Raw genomic sequence first — 6,335 nt, 5'->3', positions numbered from 1 at the left:
TGGGATGTGTGAGGATCCAAAAACTGTACCAAAAAAAAAAAAAAAAAAAAAGCAAATCTGCATGATGTCATTGAGACAGCCTGACTTTTAGAAGCGTGCACATTGGTTTAAAAAAAAAAACAAACACCAAACCCTAATGCATTTCATCCTCAGTGGGAGCCCCACATCGTTCTGAGGCAGCTTCAGTCCTGCTGTGGTTCTTACTCAGAGCTGAACATTAATGGGGTGGTTTTTAGAGCAGCATAAAAATGCACTGGGGCACCTCAAAGGGATGGTTCTGGAAGGTCTGACAGAGGAGCAAACTGCTTGCCTACCTCAGACCTAGAGCAGAGGGTGGCCCACTGCACACTGACAGCTGGCATTTAGCCTGGCAAACCCAGCAGAGACAAAAAACACTGGGATGCTTCACTGTGGAGGTAAGTCCTTGTGATTCCCTGTGGTGAGGTGATGCTGGAATGCTGAATCCTTGTGTGCCCTTTCCAAGAAGAAAGCAGAAGCATCCACTGGGAGATTAAGTTTCTTGGAGGGTAAGATCTGCCATGGGCTCTGGGTGCCAGGGAGCCTGTAACACACAGGAGCCACCACAAACATGGATTATTTCATGCCCTGTTCCCCCTGGAGCAACACAGCCTTGTCATAGCACTGTAAAAAACAGCCAGGGGAGGAGCACAAATGCATTTTGTCACAAAAACATTCGGTTTTCTAATCAGATCCCTATTGCCACCTTCCCCTTTGTGTCCTGGTTGCTGTGCCTTTATATCTTGACTGTGCCTAGAACAACAACAGGATGCCAGTTTGGTGTTTTCTCTGCATGGTGCAGCAACACAAATCCCCACAGCAACACCCAAAGTAGTCAAACCACAGCTCTGCTTATCCTGACCAACCATCCAGCAGCTATTTTGAAGAGTTAGTAGGGGGAAAAAAAAAAAATAAAAACAAACCTCTTGAATTTTGAGCTGAGAGAGCAACAGGAGCCTTTCTGTTGCAAAGCAAAATGCCTGAATTCTGCTGTGCCTCTCCAGTTCCCAGCAGCTCTCACACCCCACCCAGAGCTCCCTGTGAAATTGTGTAACACTGGGTTAGCAGCACATAATGTGCTTTTTTAGGGGGGCTTGGCAGAAACCATCCCAGCAAACACTTCAGAGGAGGCTTCTCCTGCTGGTGCTGTGGGCTGGGAAGGGTTTGCAGGGAGGTGAGCAGCGAGGAGTGAACCAGCCTGGGGCACAGTTGTTGAGCAGAGCCGGGTTTGCATCATTTGATCTCAGAGCTGCCTTTTCCCCCCATTTCTGTGAGCAGGGGGGAGGTCTGGGGTCAGCCAGTGCACACCCAGGTGTGTGGAATAATGTGTTTCGAGCAGAGATTTGATGGGAAATGAATTCCCAAAGTTTACTGCTGCCAAAGCAGCGTTTGCCTGGTCAAAAGCTTTCATTTGAATGTGAAATGTGAGGTGTCACTTAGAAGGCTGCACAAAAGTCTCTTATCAGCTCAGAAATGAGAAAGTCAAAGAAGTCCACACAGACAATGCTGGCAAGACACATTTCAGTGTGTGAGGTCATTGTTCCAAGCTGACATCACTGAAATAATAGATTTTGACTATTTCTTTTTCTTCCCCTGGTCTCACTTCTCACCAGTAGATCTCACTCTTTATCCTTCTAAGATCTGGATTCAAATGGGAATTGGAGTCCTGGGAGGAAATGACCAGAACAAAACCCTCAAGGTCATTTTGGCCAGTTGGGCAAATGCACAGAGATGCCCTTTTTTATCTGCACTTGAAGGTGGGAAAACTCTGAGCTCCAAAAGATTCCCTATAAACATGGGAATGGATGGTTTTACAAATGCAAGGGCAACCAGAGGGATGAGAGACATGGATTGTGAATATCATTAAAAAGGAAACTGAGGCATAGTTGGATTGACCAGTATTTTCCTTGCAGAACATTATTTTTGGGTTGCTTTGTGGAGTACTTGCCTTAATTTTAACACAGTGATGACAAAACCTGTAGCCTGGCAGGGAAGTGTGGAATATTGGCAATAAATTAACACCATTTGTGGGTTTAGAGCTGCAGAGTCATAACCAACAACTTGCAACATCTGTCTTGCTTTGCTCAAAATAATTCAGGTGCCTTCTGTTTGTGTTATTTAAAAATCAAAACAAAACCACATCAGAATTAACAAACAAACAAATTAAAAACTCCAACCAACCCCCCTAAGTAGTTTCATTGGTTTCTTCCTATGGCAAGTCCTTAATGTTATTGTTTTTACTGACCTCAGGAGTTCAATAAGAGGTGACAGGGGAGTGTTCTGGAAATACATTTCAGATATTTCTTTCTTTCTATGATTTATTTCAGGCACTTCTTTCCAACTTGGGGTTGGAAATTCTCAAAATCCAATTGTAGCTTCTGTTTCCAAGAGCGGTATCATGGTGTGAGTGCAAAGTTAGATAAACTGTCCACATCTTTAAAACAAACAAACAAACAAACAAACAAAACCCTCTTGAAAACAAAAATTGGAAGAAAAAGTTGTTTTAGGGATTTTTCAGTCCAGACTGACTTTTTTTTTTTTTTTAACAATCAAATTAAAATAAACCCTGCAATGTCAGGTTTTAAATGAAAGCAGAAAGTGCTCAAGCCATAAATTCATGACTATTACACTATATGGCAGGGAAGTGACTACAGGCCTAATATTTAATTTATATTATTCCTTGAGGGAACAGAAATCATCAGGCTGAGGAGCTGGGGTTGTTTCCAGGGAAAGCATTCCATGCAAGCTGATTCCTTCAGCGTTGGTGCCTGGGATGCAGATCATCCACCACGGAGCAGTGTGGGGTTTCTGGGGCTGTGAGTGCAGCAAAATATTGCTTTGTGTTTCACCTCAAGTGTGTTGTGGCAAAAGGAATCACACTTGGCTTCAACTGTGATTTATTTCCCTGCTAAGTGGTTTTGGATCCATTAACCTGGTGAAGGTTGGTACAGCCCCATCCCCTCCCTGCTGTGATACTCTGAGTTGCTGGTGGAGATGCTGCCTGGAACTCTGCAGTTGTGTTTATTCTCTATAACCTCATACAGAAAGAAAGAAAATAACTCCGTGTGGGCCCTTTGTGGTGCCGGTCTGAGTTTACCAAGCCCTAATTTTATTCAGGGTGATATGTGGCATTACTGGGAGATGGGTGACATTCTGTGCAGAGGCCACACAGCTTTTCCAGATGTGTTCTGGATCCAGTGCCCTATAAAAGGATCTGACCCTCCTCCCCAAAACTCAACTGCAGCCCTGTGCTGCTCAGGCAAGACAGGAACTGTCATTTTCTGGTAATCACTGAACATCCCTGGCCTAGTTTGGTGATGGGTTTATAATGAACATCTTTAACCTCAGCCTAGCCCAGCCATCTGCTCTGGGAAGAAAGCTGGCACTTCAGAGCCATTTTCTGCTTCAAGGTGTCTCCTTGTAAGTCTTACAGAACAAACAGTGAGTCATCTCCTCCCACCAGGAGAGAGCAGGATTGTAGCCCAGCTCGGTGTGAGGAAAGTCCCTCGTACTCCAGAGCTGGGTGTGACTGAGCACAGGCACCAACTGCAGCATTGCTGCTTCCCAGCTGAGCCCTGCAGGGGTGACACACTAACCCCTTGAGGGATGTGTCGGGTGTGGGAGTGTTTAACATCTGTGGAGTGTGAAGGGAGGGGTTTTCTTGACGGTCTGATAGAAACAAAATTCGAGCTAATTGTTTTGTCTGTTGGAGAATGCCATGCTGGTTTCGTTTCTGACTTCTCCGAGTGTTACATCAAGCGACAGGAATTTGCTTGGGTTTTTTTTTTTGGGGGGGGGCTTAGATTAGCTTTGATTTAACAGATATACGTGGGAAAGGTTTTAAGGTGTGGGGTTGTTACTGGTAGCTCATTTCAGCCCTGCAGCCTCGCTGGGAGCAGTCCATGCTCAGCACTCAGGTGAGGTGATGAGCTTTGGCACAGTGCTGCATATATACTGTATTTTCACCAGATTACATGCACAGAAACTGGGACTTAGCTTGGTTTCTCTGTAAAAGCCGTGCTGACACAGGAAATTGGTTCCAAAGCTTGGTTTCAATAGAAGCAAATGGATTTCAAACTTATTTATTATTGCACCACTTTGGATCTGTGAGAAGCTGATCTAAATCCCACTGGGACTGAAGAAAATGTTCCCCACTGACTCCTCACAGGCTTTTATCAAGCAAAATGTCTTTGGATTCTTCCAAGGGCGTGTGGTCTCTGTTTATTTAAAGTTTGCCATTCAGTGAGCTGCCTGTTGGGCCATCCTGAACTCCATCTGTTCATTTCTTAGATGCAGGAATTGATTTCCCTGTCAGCAACTTGCACTGTTCCTGCAGCCTCCACCACACACCCCTTGTGCAGTGAAAACCCTGTCCCACATCTATGGACAGCAGTGCTTATCCAATGCTTATCCAACCTCCCCTGAGCAGTTCCTGATGGAATTCTTGCCTGTTTTGTATCCACATCACCATCAATTCCTGAGGTTTTTTTCTCAAACTTCCATGGCAACTGTCCATTTTTCTGTTTAACAGGATGGCTCAGAAAGGGGAAGTGTCAGTCAGGGCACTCACTTCATTAATGAAAATCATTTTTGGGTGATGAAATTGCTCTCCACCTGCCTACTGTCAGCCAAAATGAACCTCTGTCAAGTCTGCAGGATTTTGGTCTCTTTTCTATCACAGCTCCAGAAAATTAGGGACATCCAGTCTTAAATGGAAAAGTAAAAGAAGCTTTGTCTCATAAAAATGAAGTCTAAGACTTGTCTGCCTTTTTTTTTTCCATGTTCTTTACTAGATGATCCCCCCTGCTGCCACCTTCAAACGCAGTGATTTCGGGTGGATCGGATATTAAAGCTTTAAGACAGGGGTTTAAAATAAATGAAATGCTATCAGGACCGTAATGGCAACAGCTGCTGTGCCTGCCAGCTGGGAGGCAGACTTAATCACCCCTCAAATCCCACTTCCCACAGGCCTGTGCTTGTTTTCTCTCCCTTCTGCCCTTTCACCAAGCCCCCAGCATTAACCCAGCACGGGGATGCTCCCCGTGGGTCCCAGCGGGCTCTGCCGGAGCCGTGGAGGGAGGAATCCCTTCCTCTGAGTTGTCAGCACAGCAGGCACTGAGCTGGGCTTGCCTTGCCTGGCATGTGCTTTCCAAAGCCACAGAATCATAGAATCACAGAATCAGCCAGGCTGGAAAGGACCTCTGAGATCATCAAGTCCAACCCTTGATCCAACACCGCTCCCAAATCAGGAAGGAACCTTAAACCTCTGTGCGTGCTTTTGCCTCCAGACCTGCAGACAAAGATAGAGAGGTGATGTCCAGGGCTTTAACACTTAAGAAAATGTATAAGGAAAAGGGAGAGAAAGAAGGGATAAAATAGAAAGTTCTACAGTCACCCCCCGCTGGATGCAGCGATGGAATTTGGGGGTTGCGGAGTGATGGGCTTGATCTGTCAGAGGGTGGGGGAGTGCACAAAACTCAAAGGTTTCCTGAGTTATATACACTCAGGTTCAGGTGGCAATGCTCAGTATCTGCCCTTGCTGCCCAGCAGGGCCTTTTGGAGTCTGGTTTTGAAGATGTTGGAAAAGCAGCTCCAAAGGCACAAGTCCTGAGCCTGCTGCTCATAAAACTATTATCCAGAAACAAGGAACTTCTGTATCACTGTGGACTGAGTATTAACTCTGTCAAATATAGTTCATGGGTGCTGTCACCTTGAAGAAGAAGCTGTCCCTGCTGACTTTTAGGCCAGGCCCATCTGTGGTTCAAAGCAGTTCCAGGTACCAGCCAGTCCATCTGTCAAAGCTCACTGGGGAAACAAATTATTCCCAACTGAGTCATCTTACAAAACAAGTTGTGGTTCCCAAATGTCAGATTTCTCCTTGATCTAAACTTTATACAAAGTTTAGCAAGAGAAGTCAGTATGATTGTATTTGAGACGAAACTGAATTTTTTGGCTGGCAGAAATGAAAGGTTTCGTTGTGTCCCATTTGGCTAAAAGAGCCCTTGGAAGAAAAATTTTTAAGTGAAACTGGAAAGATTATTTCTCTGATTTGTGCAGAAGGTGCCAAATCAATAGATTGATTATTTATTCAGGTCTGGCTTCTCACTCCCAGCAGTGCAGGTAACACAGTGAGCAGCCACAGACACGGCAGTTAACCTTTCTATTGTGTGTTTAACCATCTGTAAAATGGATATGATACTACTTACCTGCCTGACACAGCTGGACAGAGGCTTAATTTTTAATCAAGTTCTGTTGAAACACTTTGAGCTCTTTGTGTAAAAGATGCAGCAAAAGGCAGAATGGTTTTATTAGGGTAT

Source organism: Myiozetetes cayanensis, unplaced genomic scaffold (genome assembly GCF_022539395.1).
Source record: "Myiozetetes cayanensis isolate MyiCay16 unplaced genomic scaffold, myiCay2020 scf28, whole genome shotgun sequence".
Lineage (NCBI taxonomy): Eukaryota > Metazoa > Chordata > Aves > Passeriformes > Tyrannidae > Myiozetetes > Myiozetetes cayanensis.
This window is presented reverse-complemented; position numbering follows the sequence as displayed.